This window comes from Musca autumnalis, unplaced genomic scaffold, assembly GCF_047663935.1.
Source record: "Musca autumnalis isolate F117 unplaced genomic scaffold, ASM4766393v1 scaffold_5, whole genome shotgun sequence".
NCBI classification, from domain to species: Eukaryota; Metazoa; Arthropoda; class Insecta; order Diptera; family Muscidae; genus Musca; species Musca autumnalis.
Window position 1 is genome coordinate 141,177,772 of NW_027412088.1, and position 17,458 is coordinate 141,195,229.

Consider the following 17,458-nt stretch of genomic DNA (forward strand, 5'->3'; position numbering starts at 1 on the left):
TGTCGATCTGCATCTCTTGGGTCTTCTCCATGATTTGCCGCAGGGTAAATATCTGGTCAATGGTGGACTTGCCAGGTCTAAAGCCGCATTGGTATGGTCCAATTATCTTGTGACCATAGGCTTTAGTCGTTCGCACAATATCCCTGACACGATCTTGTAGGCAATAGGGAGTAGACTTATGCCCCTATAGTTAGAGCATACAGTCTTATCTCCCTTCTTGTGGACGGGGCACAGGATACTCAGGTTCCAATCGTCGGGTACTCGTTCTTCCTGCCAGATGGTGCTAACTAGCTGATGAATACACCTTATCAGCGTGTCGCCTCCGGTTTTGAACAGCTCGGCTGGTAAGCCATCGGCCTCTGCTGCCTTATTATTCTTCAGCCGATTTATTGCTGTCTTTACCTCATCTTGGCTGGGCGGTATACATTCGATACCATCTTCTGGGATTGGGACTGTGGTATCTTCGTCGTCTTCGCTGCTATTGGATACCAACAGATTTGAGAAATGTTCTTTCCATATCCTGAGTACACTATCTGTATCAGTTAGCAAATTACCTTGCTGGTCTCTACAGGAGGATGTGCCTGTACCAAAGCCATCAGTTTGATGCTTGACTCTTTGGTAGAATTTTCGGACTTCATTCTAGCTCCTGTACATCTCGATTTTTTCACACTCCCGCTTTTCCATCTCTCTCTTTTTCCTGCGAAAAAGACGGTTCTCCTCTCTCCTTTTCTCCCTGTATCTCTCTCGTGCGCTACGCGTTGCTACGGATTGTAAAGTAGCCCTATATGCCGCATTTTTCTCTTCGGTGGCAGCACGACACTCCTGATCATACCATGGATTCCTTGGTGGAGGTCTCTGGTATCCAAGTATGGATTTTGTGGCTGTTTGCATGGAGTGGGCAATGCTTTGCCATTGCTCTGATATGTTATCAGGATGAGGAGTGCTTTGATTAAGCAATTGGGCTAGTTAAGTGGAATATGCTGTGGCTATCTGTTGTGATTGCAGCTTACCGATGTCTAACTTTCATGTTGTGTCTGTTCGTACTTTGTTTGCTACGTTTAAGCGGGTGCGTACCTTTGCTGCAACAAGGTAGTGGTCCGAATCAATGTTTGCGCCTCGGAACGATCGTACATCCAACACGCTCGATGAATGTCTTCCATCTATCACAACATGATCAGGTTTCTTGTTTTCTGATCTGGAGACAGCCAGGTGCCCTTATGAATATCGAGATGATTAAATCTGGTACTGCTAACTGCCATGTTTTTTGCAGCTGCAAAGTCTATCAGCCTCATACCATTGTCAGATGTTTCACTGTGGAGACTGAATTTCCCGACTGTTGGGCCAAAGATATTCTCCTTTCCAATTTTGGCATTAAAATCGTCTAGAATGATTTTAATGTCATGGGCAGGGCATCGGTCATATGTTTCTTCTAAGCGCTCGTAAAATATATCTTTGGTCTGTTCGTCCTTTTCTTCAGTGGGAGCATGAGCGCAAATAAGTTGATGAGTTGATGTTGAAGAATTTAGTTTTTATTCGAATTGCAGCAAGTCTTTCATTCACTGGGGTGAAGCTGGATACAAGATGTTTTAGTCTCCGACTAACTACGAATTGCAACCAAACTCATGCTTTACGTCATGGCAGCTATAATACAGTGCGTCACCTTTAGGTGTTGTTGTGACGCCTTTCCCAATCCATCGTATTTCCTGTATGGCAGTAATATCGGTCTTGTACTTTTCAAGTACGTCTGCCAATGCGAAGACTGCACCTTCTCTATAAAGAGTGCAAACATTCCAGGTGCAGATTCACAGATCACGGTCCTTAAAACGTTTGCGGGGTTCGTCAACTTTAGAGGGGTTTGTTTTTTTTTCTTTTGTTTTTTCATAGTAGGCTGTTTTTTTCTAGGGGAGGGTTACTAACCCGACGCCCAAACCCAAGTTTTTAACGTTCTTATGGGTGAACGCGCGGCACATGTTAGCTCACTACCTTTAACGGGTGTAAAAGGCAGTTCCCCAGGTGACACCACGGGGAGGTCAGTGTCCACTTGGGATGAAAGAGGGACCAAGATAAAGCCTGGGCTTTGCCATGTTAAAACCGGTCAGGACCGTTGCTTGGTATCTTCCATCCCCTACGTCACTAAACTTCGTTACTAAACTTATTGAAAATTGGCAGTTGTGAAGAAGTTTTGAAGCCCTTTCACTGTCAAGTCAGCCTAGTGTCTCTGGTCTTCATAGAATCCTTCTTCAATACACGCACATATATAGATTGTCAGTGGCTTAGAACGCTAAGACCCTGACAACATTGTCTGTTTGTCGGGGCATCCGGGCTCATGCTATGAATTTTTATTTAATTGTTTATTTAATTGTAGGCACTAAATTGTAGTGACTACACGGAGTAAAAAAAAAAACGCCTCCCTAACATATGACCCAAACATATTTTGCAGCAAACATATATTTGTTTACAATCAGTGCCAAACATAACATATAACACATGCACCAGTGGGCGATTTCTGAGAGCAACGGAGCGTAAATGTCAATGTGAAACACATTGAAATGTATGCTCACTTGCTCTCAGCAAGCGCTCAAGGGTTATCTCTAACATATAGACACATTTATAAATGGTGGTGGTTTATTAAAAGGCATAGAAAAAAAGCAAAAGCACAACAGACACATAGGTACATAAAAAATTCCAAAGAAATACAAAACAGACTTTAATAAAAGAAAAAACTGAATGAAATAACTTATTAAAAGTAGCACTTTTAAAAAGAAAAAATTATATAGAAATATCGTTGAACGGTTCTTCTTAGTTGTGAAATAAAACACATTTTTTTCAAAGTTGAAATCATCAGCGGGAAATCGGCATCTGGAATCAAATGATTATATAATGTAATAAATAGGTACATCCATATTTCAAATATACATATGTATGTATGTATGTATGTACCCAGCAAACACAATATCGGACGTCCGACGCGTCTGCTCAAAGTCGGAAGTTTTTTCCGACGTGTCTGACCGACTTCGGTCCGAACTCTGTCCGACTAGTCTGAAGAACTTTTTCCCGTCTTCTCTCTCCCTCTCTGAAGGGAATTTTTCTATTTTCTCTTGTGCTACTTTGGCAAAATGAAGTGTAAATAAGCAGGGAGAAAAGAATTGTACATGTTTCGCTCGCACATTGTAAATGTGTAATTGTTGATGTGCAGTACGAACGAAAATTTGAGTGCTTAGGTTTTAATTTCTGTATCGGAGAACAAATTTGGTTTATTTTTGTTACGCGTGTTGATGCATGATAGTGTTTAAATGTTATTCATAGTGATCAGTTGCATACATATGTATTTCTTTATTATTATGAAGTTAATGAAAGTAAAGATTTTCTTCGTCAAACTTCAACACTATTACGTGGAAAGTCATATGTTTTATATGGCCAAAGTTAAGTTTCTTAACACTTTTAGGTGTATCAACATTTTTTACATGTAAGACATGTATTATTTCATATATTAATAACAATTGTTTTACATATTTCACAGATCGTGTTGACAAATTTGTTGTTCTCCACAGTTTGTTTATCCACCAAGTCCCGCATTTAACACAGCATAAGATGATAATTAAAACCTTTAATGTGTTTATAGTAGATAAACTTTTATAGGATTTGGATATTTCATGAATTAACTGTGTATTTTCAACATCTTTTAATAATAAACACAAATTGTGGTCGAATTCTGGTAAACAAATCAAAAGTTCATACGATAGTTCATCTGACTTCGGTACAAATTCGGTCGGAAAGTCGGCAAATACTTTTGAATTTCATAAGATTTTACTTCCGAATTCGGACCGGTATCTATCCGAAAGTCGGTAAATAAATCAGAAATTTATGCGATAGTTCATCAGAGTTCGGACCGAATTCGGTCCGAAAGTCGGCTAAAACATCCGATTTTCATCCGAATTTCGGTCAAAGAACACGTCAACCATGCCATATGACTTTCGGTCAGAGTTCGGACCGAATTCGGATCCGAACTCGGACGTTTCATACCACTTTCGGACCGAATTCGGTCCGAACTCTGATGTTTCTTCCGATTTTGGTTTGCTGGGTATGTATGTATGTATGTATATGAAAAATGTATTGATGTAATTACCAATATCAAATGCGATTTCTTCCTTACCCAATAAAATATTTCCATTCAACTTTTTGACTCAATTATAAAATGTATTGGGCAATTTATATACTAAAAAGCACAATTTCTTCAAGAATATACAAAACACTGATTTATACACTCACTTTACCGTCTTTACTCGACGATTGTATTCAGACAACTGAAGAAAAAAGATCAACATAATTAATACCATTTTTTCTTTTTCCCTTCGCTTGCTACGTTGGTTAACAAGAACAAAGCACGAAAAACACGTATATTACCGCATGCACACTACCAAAGCTTCTGCGTCTTCTATTACACCATACACACAGCTCTTTACCACTGATGGGCAAATTGCGAGAGACTCATGTATTTTTTACACTTTTGTGTGTGAGGGAGAGCATTTCTGCCCATCAATGTTATAAACCGGCATTCCGCAGCCGCGAGATCCCTGTTGTTACTCTCTTTGACAAAAATCTTCTCTTCACCCATAGAAAATATGTTATAGCATAAAAAATATGTTGGTACCCAAACAAATAAAATTGAGATATGTTCCAAAATGTTGCAAACATATATTTGTTTGGATACAAACAATTTTTTTTTAATTTATTGAAATTACATGGTTAAAAATGTGTGTTTTATCATACCGTTTCCCATATTAATTATAGTTTTTTTACACAAATAGACATTTTTTAATATATGAGTTTTTATAAGATTTATATAGGTTTTATGAAAACCGAAAGAGTATTTTTTAATATTGGAACAAATTTTATTATTTTTTTTTTTTAATTTTTTATTTCTTTTTATTTCGTACAGAGTTTTGACCAGGAAAAACGATATGGAACCACTGTGCGGCATGTCTCACGACACCACCTTTAGAAAAGTTGTACATGACTGGAATACTCAGGAAATTTGGCCTACATTACGCTGAGGGGTCTTTGTCACCGTTGGAAACTACGATGTTTTTGCCCGGCCAGGTAATCGAACCGGGGCGTATAGAGTACTAGCGGACGTGCACCACGGTGGCAGCCAGCTATTACAATTAAAAAAAAAATATATTACAAAAGTATATTCCAGTAGCCAAACTTCTTTACATTACATGTCAAGGGAAATACAGCGAACACTGGTCTTTTTCTATAAAAAGGAAAGTATTTAGTTTGATTGAAGGTCATTTCAATTAAAAATTGGCCATTGCTGTTGTTAATTAGAAAGCCTACAGAAATTGCCAATCAATTAAAATAGTAAATTTTTGCACATATGAACATAAGTGACGAAGGGAGATAATTTAGTGACAACCATGAAATTGATTTATAAAGGAAATGGGGTTCAACCGTAACATTTGTGGTAGACGAAGGTCACCAAGAAAGTTGGTAAACAATAAACAATGTCACCAAAGCCTGAGGCAATATCAATACCGAAACTATTGATTTATAATATCCACAAAAAATATTGATAAATTACATTTAAAAGGAGGGGAAAGGGATTGTACATTAACCAGAAAATCATAACACCACAAAACGAAAACATTTTAAATGCTTTGAAATTATGTTCATATTTACAATGATTTCCGATCATAACAATCTCTCGCTTGATCGATCGATCAAACAATAATTACACATAAACACATTACAGAATAGAGCGTACAATTATAAGTGTGTAAATGCTCAATTAATAAACCATTAAATCGCATTTCTTTTATGCAAAATCTATGATAATTTAGCCAGAAAAAACGCAACTTGTGCACAAACACACACTCACAAGAGAGGCAGTCAAACGATAGCAAAAGCGTTGCAAGTGTGTAAAATATTATTTTAAGCATCACACATTTCAATTCGCTTCTTAGCAATTCATATTTCATCTATTTTTGCATTGGCCACCACAATCGACAGATAGTTCACTCGATAATGTGCCAAAACGTCTGTTTGTAATTATTTATGAGCTCAAGATTATTGGCTGATAAATTGGATAGCCAATTTGGTTGACAAAAAAACAAAAACAAAACACTTATTTGTTTTTATTATAGGCTTTACAGCACATTTCAGTTCAGAATTTATTCATAAGACTATTGTTAGCAAAATGAAATTGAAATTTTGACAAGAAAATATACAAAGACACTTACATGATGCACAGTGATTCAGATTAGTTTTTTCGTGGTCAATCGGATAGAGACTATTTAAATAGTTTTTTGTTCGACAGGTAAAATCTTAAGTTTTCTTTCAATTACTATTCCTTCAAAATAGGTCCAGTTGGATTCTACAGAATTTAGGGGGAAAGTTCATACTGAAACTAAGGAAACCGAAAAATTGGAAGGTGTGGGCGTGGCATGTTCCTAAAGACGAAAAAATTTTCCCAAATTTTAGTAAATGACGCATTTTAAAATTTTGCAAATTTCTGGGAATTTCAGAAATATAGAGGTTAAACAAATCCGGAGATATCACCTCACCTTGAGAAACATCCTGTTTCACACCACAGCTCTTGGAATTTTTCCTGCTGGACGGTAATACTCAATATAAAATATAACAGTGTATCATCAGGTGAAAGTAATCGTTTCCCACGGTCAATAAAAATGGAAATTACTCTTTGTCGCTTTCGAAATTTAAAAATTCCTTAAATTTCTTTTATACGACCTTAAGCAACCAGGTCACGTACAAATTGGACTAAGGAACACGATCGACGTTTTTAGGATTACTCGGTCGGGATCTGTCGAAGATATCATAAGATGCTGTAGTTGGAGCAGACCAGCAAACTTGTACAAGACACATCACTACATACGCATAATTTGCCAATAAACAGCAATGGATGAAGCGATTGCGGGCGATTGAATTCTTTTCATCTTGGTTGTGAACTGTCAAGATAAGATTTTGACGTTCAGTAACGCTCTCAAGTGCGCATGTTAATCCGACCACAATGCCCACGACAGCACGGCCTGTTCTGGTTCAGTCCTCGATGATATATGATATGCGATGATAGTCCGGTCAAAATAGACATTGAAAAAGCAAAAATTCCCACAAAGCTGAATTTTGGTGGAGAGCTAGGGTTTGCCATTAGAATCAACGTCCTAAAAGTCCCCATCGACCCCATGTGTGCAAAAAAAAATATTCGGGGTCAAAGGTCAAATTTTAAGGGTTTTTAGGTTTTTGGATTTATTTTTTGATAACGGTTGATCTAATCAAAATGTGACTAAAGTAAATATTGTAGACAGAAAAATTATCTACAAGTTTGACCTTTATAATTTTTTCCTAGAAGGAACCATTCTTGAGATATAGCTGTTCTAAAAAACACATGATTTTTATGCACTTATAAGGGAAATATGCATATATTCAGACGAACCGGCTAAAATAAGCGAAGTAATCGGGTCTGTCCCCCAAAAAATATATATTTTCTTGAAGAGCGAAATTATATCTATCTTCTAAAAAAAATTCCAACAAAATCGGAGCGTGTTTAGTTGAGTTATTCAATGTTAGAGTCATTTTATGCAAAAATAGCCCATTTAACCCACATGTAACCCAAATTTAAAAACCGGGTTAGACCCGGTTCTACAGAACCGATTACTGCAAAGTGGATATCGTTTGAAAGCTTACGGAAGTAACTAACACATAGTGTCGTTACCTTAACCGGTTCGCCTCATAATGCACTTAGGCGGCTAATTTTTTATTTGACCTTTAGATCGCGATATCTCGAAAATGGTATGTCTTTTTTAAGAACCATGAAGACCACTCTTGCAGACAATTATTAAATCTACAACTTTTACTTTAGCCGGCTTTTGCTAAGTCTTACCGTTTTTGAGAAAAATTAAAAAAACTGAATAATGCCTCCAAAAATGACCTTTGACCCCGAATAACTTGTTTTGCACACATGGGATCGATGGGGACTTTTAGGACGTTGCTTCTAATGGCCAACCCTAGCTCTCCACCAAAATTCAGCTTTGTGGGAATTTTTGCTATTTCCCCCTTATACGCATGTCTATTTTGACCGGACTAGATATGTGTGGATTAGGGTTATGACTTTTTGAATTTTTTTCCGAAAAATGATTTCCTGTAGTGAGAATGAATGAATTTTGTCTTATTAATGCCTAAAGCAACATTCACTCCATATTATTATAAAAAAGGTTCCGCACAAATCACTTTGAAGATTTTTTTGTTGAAAAAATTCTATGAAATTAAATATTTTTCTCAAAATATTATTTCCTGTTGCAACCGCAATTGTTGTTGTTTCTAAATGAAATCGGCGAGCTATTTTCAAATCTGGTCACGGTGTTTCTCCATCAGCTCTTGTTCTTCAGATATACCTCAACATCGGTTTTTACGAGTTTTGCCCAGAATTTGATTATTTTCGGATACAAACAAATATTTTTTTGCGGATTTTTCGATACTAATATATTAAGAAGATGTTGTACGCTCGATACAAAACGTCTTTTGAAATAGTTAATGCGAATATTTATCAAAAAATATAGAAAACATACGATGAATCTTGTAAAAATTGCATATTTTGAGTACTTTATGCCAAGTTTACACTAGCGCTCCAAAATCCACTGGATTTCACGAAATCCTGAAATACAACCCGGTGTTTACACTTATTTTTTTGTGGATTTCAAACATATCACAATGATCAAGGTAGATGCATATGCGCAGCTTATCGAACATGAATTTTCACAAGTTGTTGTAAATTGAATTAATCATAAACAAGTAAAGGACTAGATATGTGTGGATTAGGGTTATGACTTTTTGAATTTTTTTCCGGAAAATGATTTCCTGTAGTGAGAATGAATGAATTTTGTCTTATTAATGCCTAAAGCAACATTCACTCCATATTATTATAAAAAAGGTTCCGCACAAATCACTTTGAAGATTTTTTTGTTGAAAAAATTCTATGAAATTAAATATTTTTCTCAAAATATTATTTCCTGTTGCACGAATGAATGGTCTTTGCGTATTAATGACAAAAATAACTTTTATTCCATTTTATGATATATGAAATAAAGTTATATATAATATTAAATGATATGTAATAAAACGGCGATGTCATTTTGGTTATGTCGTGTACCCCCATACAATGTTTTCAGTGAAATATCTGCTTACAGTGACTTAACAAAATTGTCACAAGTTCTGAAAATTAAAAACTTTAAAAGCTTTTTGTGTGGAAGCTTTTTATCGAATCACTTTATAATTAAGATTTTATTCAACCCTAGGTAAAAACTCATCAAATATCTCACAGTGTGGGCCCAACGCTTTGAATGATTTTACATTTCAGATGATGTCTGTTACATCGCTTATCGTAAATTTGGTACCTCCTCAGATGGGAGGGATCTTATATGGCGCAGCACATTCCTTCTCGCCCTTTCACTCTCTAAAAGTTGGCTCTATAAATTGGCGGTTAAAACAACTGGCGCAACTTATTTTATCTGACGCTGTCACCCCGTTGATAGAAACGATCGTTATATCATCCCTTTTTCTCAAATTAGAGTTACTCACAATTTGCTTAATGATGCACCAATGTTCATTGCTCAAGGTGGGTGGTCCAGCCATTTGTTTTTCGCTTATGCTTGTCTGTCGACTTTCAAAATAAGATCCTTAACTCTTGGGTATTTAGAGATCGCACGACGAAGCTCCTCGTAGGAGCGTTTTCGTTCACTATGCAAAATGTGGAGTTATCAATTTCCTCGGCCAGCGCTGTACTCCTCTGGCCATTGCCTAGGATGGAATGGCAAAGCTCATGGTGAGCACTGAAGTCCCCTAGCACCATAAGGTTATTACCCTCCAATAAAGAGGGAGTATTTGTCATGTTTCGTTGTGCGGTAATTCTTTCTCGCTGCATCCATTTCAGATCCTTGGCCGAGAGAAGCAGTCTTGTTGGCTAAGTTTGGTAGAAGGCTGTCACAGATTGGATGGTGTGTTCACCTATGATTGTTTATCTTCGCATAACTTTTAGTAATAACGACTTTTGTTTCAACCGCAATTGTTGTTGTTTCTAAATGAAATCGGCGAGCTATTTTCAAATCTGGTCACGGTGTTTCTCCATCAGCTCTTGTTCTTGAGATATACCTCAACATCGGTTTTTACGAGTTTTGCCCAGAATTTGATTATTTTCGGATACAAACAAATATTTTTTTGCGGATTTTTCGATACTAATATATTAAGAAAATGTTGTACGCTCGATACAAAACGTCTTTTGAAATAGTTAATGCGAATATTTATCAAAAAATATAGAAAACATACGATGAATCTTGTAAAAATTGCATATTTTGAGTACTTTATGCCAAGTTTACACTAGCGCTCCAAAATCCACTGGATTTCACGAAATCCTGAAATACAACCCGGTGTTTACACTTATTTTTTTGTGGATTTCAAACATATCACAATGATCAAGGTAGATGCATATGCGCAGCTTATCGAACATGAATTTTCACAAGTTGTTGTAAATTGAATTAATCATAAACAAGTAAAAAAGTACCAGTCGGCTTGGCCGACAGAGATATACTCTCAGCCTGTGTATATTGAAACAATTTTTTCCCAAAAAGCGTATGTATATAGGGGGTTTTAAAAATTTGCGGCGTATAAACCGACAAAAATTTTGATTAGGATTAAATATCAAAAGTTTTGCGGAGGAGATACTTAAAGGAATGGATCTACATTGACCATTATGGAAGTGGATCTCCAGCCACTACATATGGTGTCATAGGGGGTTTTTACACCCTTCGGGCTGTTTGCTCATGAAGGGTGAACTTGCCCCTGGAAAAATTTTTACCATCGTAATTGAGGCATTGAATACCAGTTGCTTCAACAAAAATCAAAGTGATTCGATAGCAGGACTTAAAGTAAACTTACCCGAAATTTTGTGTGAGAGGTACCGGATGTAGTGGACAAATATAGTCCGTATTTGAACCTGATCTATACTTGGTAGATATATTAGGATTTGTAAAGTATGGACCAATTCGGCCACTCCCTTCAAGCGTTAACGTACGAAGAATTTTTCCGAACATTTTTTAACTTTTGTGGGGGAGGTACCTGAAGGAGTGGACCGATATGGCTTATCTTCGAACTTAAACTATGTTTAGACAAAATATTACTAAGGCCAAATTTTGGACCCAACCACCTCACACGGTGTCATAGGGGTTTTTTCAACTTTCAGGCTATTTTCTCAGGAAGTATGGATTTGCCCCTAATAAAACTTGTACCGTCGTATGGGAGGCAGTGAATACAAGTTGCTAAAACAAAAATCAAAGCGATTCGAGAGATGGCCCTAAACTGAACTTTTCCGAAATTTTGTGTGGGAGGTACCGGAAGGAGTGGACCAATTGAGTCTACATTGAAACATTATCTAAGTCTGGTACACATTTTACGATGGGCAAGGTATGGACCAAATCGGTAACTCCCTTCAAGAGTTATCGTGCGCACAAATTTTCCGAACATTTTCGAACTTTTGTGGGGGAGGTACCGGAAGGAGTGGACCGATGTAGCCCATCTTCGAACTAAAACTAAGTTTGGCAAAATATTAAGCCAAAATTTGAACCGAATCGGTTCATCCATTCGAGAGTTATCGTGCGCTCCAGCCAGACATACAGACAGACGGATGGACATTGCTCAATCGACTCCAAATTGTTTGAAACACATTTCGTCCAAACATACTTGGGGTCTAAAACCATTATTTCGATGAGGCACATTTTGCCCGTATGAAAGTGTATATACCCTCGTTAGCATAAATGCTGAGGGTATAAAAATATAGAAATATAGAACTTTACAACTTTATTTGGAAAATTATCGTAAAATTGTCTATATATTGTATTAATTGTGTATAGTACTAACAAATGAAAAAATAAAAAAAAAAATTTTGATAGATAAAAGTTGTGTTAAGAACCTGCAAAATATTACTACTTGCAGTAATTTTCCCGCTTAGTGCTACAAATCCTGTACTCCGAAATCTAGCAAGACTTGCACTTCTCTTTAAACAAAAATAGCGCTGAATAACAAACACCCTCCTCTCCTGTTTTCTGCTATACAATTTTAGCCTAGTAGAAACTAGCAGCAAGTATTTTCATTGGCATCTAAGTCCATATTTACATTAGGCGATTTTCCTTGCGGCAATTGTCAGTTTGTCGGTGAGAGAGGGTGTTGAGAGGCAAAGGGTTACCATATGCCTCACCTCTCTCTCCTACAAATTGACAATTGCCGCAAGGAAAATCGCCTAATGTAAATATGGACTTATATGATAGCTGATACGTTGATTTTGACATTTATGCAATTTCCGTCATTTTTCCGTTCCCGAATTTTTTAAGAAATTTGTATGGGGAAGCAATTTTTGACAATTCGCTCTTTTTTCTAACATTACCATTAAAAAAGTACGGGAACACAATGAAAAATAGCATTGTTCACAAATTTTGATACTAAAATTTTTTGTTGCAGCAATTGACCATCTACCTTGTTTATTGTGATACGTGAAAAGTGTTGCAACTTTTGGTACTTTTTTAGGCAAAAACAGGGTTGTATATCATGTGTACTGTGATTTTGATGTTGATTTCGCTGAAATCACGAAATGAGATGATTTCATTTTTGTATGCGAAATCATGATAAATTTAGCTTGATTCCGCGCGAAATCACGAAACGCCTTCGAAATCACGAAACGACGCCGAATGTAAACTAAACATTAAGCTGTAATTACGTCATCGGGGGAAGTCATAGAAGCTATCGATATCTTTGTTCTAGGTGGCGCAGGAAGTGACACTGAGGTAGTTCGATTGATTGCACTATCGTTTGGCTCAGATCAGCGACGCGCATGTTAGTCTCCAGCTTTTGCCAATAGAATTCTTGCACGAATATAGAGCTTTTAGACCTCCCCTGGCACGTTTCTCAATATTTCATGTCCACGTTGGTTTGATTTTATACTGTTCGTGAACAGAGCCAGCTCTAGATTCATCTCAAGACGATTCTTGTGCGCACATCTCGATAGTTTGACTAGAGCTCCTTGCATAAATTCCGATAGAGTTTGTGGGAACTTCACGCTAACCATAATGACCACGAAATATGCCTACGTCCTGGTTGCCTCTATGTTGCAGATCCAAGATTTACGTTTAGCCTTTTTGATTTCGCTTTTGTACTTATTAAAAGACACCCAATAGTTCTTGCCATCTGTGGACAACTTCGTTTCGTTGGCTAAGTTGTACACACTTCTTCCGATCTTCCTTGTTTCAAATTTTTTGTTTGTTTTTTTGCTTCACTCTCTTATCCATCCTAGACTAAAATATAGTTTGCCCCCACGACTTCTTAAATATTCCTGTCTCTGAGTGTCTATTGATATCCTGACTATAGGACCGCCATTCTCAGGACTGTGGCTGGCCATTTTCTGTGAGTTGGTCTAGATATTGGTATTCGACCTAACTAGTATTATCAGAATTTGTGCAGGTTCCACAGGTCGCGGTGACATCCGTTTTGAAAATACCTTTCTCCAGGAGATTTTCTTCATACTGACACCTACTACTCAGGGGCCTAAGAAAATATCACATATAAAATTTGAAGGCTATTCGATTAAAATTGCCCGAGTTATTCCTGTGCCCTCATAAGTACTTGTGCAAAAATTCTTCAACCTAGGTCAACGCCTTCTATTTTTGTCCAATTTTGTATGGAAGCGGCAACACTGTGCACCGTTCCTAGAGTTCCCCGGGCCATCTCGAACTGCGGGTGGAGGCTTCCCATCACCCGAGAACACAATGTCAAGCAGACGATCTTCTATAAGTTGCCAACGATTGTCACTGATCTTCCCAGCTCTATCAATAACTGCCACCCGAAGTTCGTCTCGTGCCTCTGGTCTTTAGTACTCTTTTCAGCCCTGCTATTCGCGAGAAGAAACCGGAAGATAAATTTTGGTTTTGATTAGTTAGTGAGGCTACCTTGACAGTGGTATTTTTCCGGTTCTAATTCTTTTGAAAGTAGGCAGTGGAGGTAGACGGTTTGGAGTCTTGCCTTGAGGTGAGTCTCTTGGCCTTAGGGTATGGTTCCTTCTTCTTCCTTCCGACGTACTGTAACCAGACCTTAATTGTGCCACTATGGAATGAGTTTGCCTTGGAAGAAGCCGCCCGAAATTGCTGGAAGAAGTTAGTTTAAGACTTTGGTTCGGGGATTGCCTTTTGATACGCGTTTTTCAGAGAGTTCGCTATTTTCAGTCGGTTGACGTCCGATGGAATGACGTCTTGGATGTCCTCACGATAGTGCCTGAAGTTTTTACGGATGCGTCTAGGTGGTGGATCTTCCGCCACAACATGATGGTTAGGGTGACTCTGCTGATAACATACCAGCAGGAAATGTATAGTCAGCAAACACATTATTTTGACTGGCTGAATGCATTCTGGACTTCTCATGAAGATGATTCACATTTGTCATCTGGTCGCAGGATGAAGCAATAAAGTCCAGAATGACTAATTGCCTTTTATGTTGCTATCCTTATGTTTGCCTCAAACATAAATTCTGCTAACCGAACTTTGTTCCCGGATATCACCTTCTGGTTGATGTGCTTGGCATAGGAAGAGGTAGAGAGGTCAAGAGAGAGATGATGTTTTTACAAAGTCAGAGTGGCACAAATATAACATTTGAAACATGATCGGCTTTGATTTTTGTAACTTTATCGTATTCTGATGCCCAATATTTCAAATTCAATCACTACCAAACTAAACCACTTAATTCCAGTATGAGATCCTTGACAAGCTAACCGCTATTCTTAAAGATATCTTGGATGCGCTAATCCTCTAATGTACTCCAATATTAGAGAATGACCTTGCTAATGAAAGAGCTTTTTGGGACGAATGCGTTGTTCTCATCCTATATGCGTTTTCCTTTTGTAACTTAGAGTTTCTTTTCATGGGATCCCACTTAACCAAACTTTGCGATTTACATACCTCTTCTTAACAATAAATATGCCAACTATGCCAAAGAAATGTCAATACATTTCCTGCCACCTATTAAATTGTAATCATTTCCGACAAAACAGAGAATTATGTCATCGAATAGCAGCAAGCTTGAGCTTTAATCATTACCAGTAGCTGAAACAGTCATGGGAATTTTTGCGCGCGCAAAAAAGTGATCAAAACATTCCCCACTCAGGTGGTTGATTGACTCAAAATTATCAAACACTTGCCGGTCGGGAAATGGCAGAAAAAGAAATGCAAAACATGAAATGGAAAGAAAATGGAAATGAGAGCCAACTTAACCTGACTGAGACCCACTTGCCGCCGCACCAAACGATAGACACAACATCAAAAATAGACATTCAAACATAATTGGAATCATGCACAACAACAGCAGCAATGATAACCCAAAAGCGACGTAATTCGCACTGAAAGTAAAAGTGGTTTCATGGTTATGCGGTCGGTAGTCATCATTCCCGCCACCGTCATCGCCGTTGTTTGCCACCACTTTCTCTTCTTGGCCCCTCACTCACCAACCATCCACCAGCTCGAAAGTAAGTCTTTCTTTAATTTCTTTTTTCTTCTTCTCCTACTTTCGTGTTTTGTGTAAAGTCGGTTTGTGAGTCCAAGGTCAAGACAAAGACTTTGAAAATGAAATTTTCTTGTTGTTGTCGAGTTTTTCTGTGTTACAAGCTCAACGTAGTTGCCGTCGTCGTCGAACAACAACTAACAACGCCAAAACGATGAACAATAATCACAGATGGCTGACTTGTTGTTTGGTTGGATAGTTGCTGCTGGCTGGCATGATAAACTTGAAAATACTCCAAAATAGAGGAAGAAGACGACGATGGCATTGAAGAAATGAAAGAAAGAAGAAATGGTAAACAAAAAATGCCAAAGAAAACATTTCTCTGTTGTGAAGCATAGACACCCAAACAGACACCAGTTATGTTGGTTGGTTTTGAACTTCATCTTGTCTATGAGCGAAAAATCACAGTAGCAGATTGGCGCAGGCACCGACGTAGCCAGGGGGGGGGCCCGGGGGGCCCGGGCCCCCCCCGAAATGATTTTCGATCCCATAGGATATTAGCTTATGGTACACATATTTTTAATTTTTGAATAAAATTTTAAAATGTTTTAAATGTTTCAAGAAATATGTAAAGTATTTGGAGGAAGTATTACAGAGAATTATTTAAATACATTGGTATACTTATTGTCCAACATATTTGATAGTATAAAGACTAATGAACACGTTAGGCTTTTTGAGCAATTTTCCGCATATTTGTTGTTGTTTTAAGGTGTTGTTTAACCGTTTATTCGTTATTTTAGGCTAACTTCAAGTGTTACTGATTTCAGAACAAGATGTTTATTTGTATTTGTTGAACGTTTGTTGCATATTACGTCCAATACTTTGGCTTATAAACAACATATAGAAAAAACATTCTTACGATCTTTTGTTTTTGAAATTTTTGATAAGAGCAATTCAACAATAAAAGATAAAATCATAGCTTAATTTTGTGGTTTTAAATGTTTGTATATAGTTTCTAACACGTTTTTGTAATGAACTATTTTGAACATCGTAACAATGACAAATTCTTTATTATGTTTGAAATTTGCAAAAAAAAGCTATATCAACCATTTTTTTATGATATAATTCTTTTTCACCGCAGTGTCGCCCTTTGAGATTATTTGAAACTGGTCTCTTGCTAAACATTTGTAAATGCCTATTGTACAAAAAGGATTTTTCTGTCCTAGTGTTTTCTCACGGGGAGTTGATATTCATAATTGGGCTGTTTATGTTTGGTTCGACCTTTCGAATGATAATAAAATCAAGATTATTGAGTTTAAGTTTATATTTTTTTATTGCATATTATTACTAATATTTCAAAATTACATTGAATTGAATTTTTTTTTGGGACGTACTTTCAATGGATACACATTTCTATAAATGTTCCTTTTTCCTTCATCGGCAAAGGACTTTGTGACGACAAACGAAATCAAACAAGTGAGCAAAGGCTATAGTCGGGACGGGGCCGACCATGTGATACCGTACACCACTACCCCTGTGCATAAGCTTTTCACTGGTAAACATTTCTTTTTGGGAATATAATCCGACTACCACCACATATAATATGCCTCTTTCTCTCTGGGACCCCCATAAGCAACCAAAATTTCGTGACTATCCGATCGAAATTACGACCTGTAGCGTGATTAAAAGGTTTAGATGGACAGACAGACGGACGGACACACATAGCCAGATCGACTCAGCTCGTCGAGACCAACTTATAATACCCTCCCCACATAGTGGTGTAGGGTATAAAAAACTGGTCGGAAACAGATTCTTCTTCGTCAAAATCTCAACAAGTATCAGTCGGCTTTTCGGACTGGAATATACCCTGAGCCTGTGTGAACTGAAACTTTCATCTATGGAGAGATTGAATAGC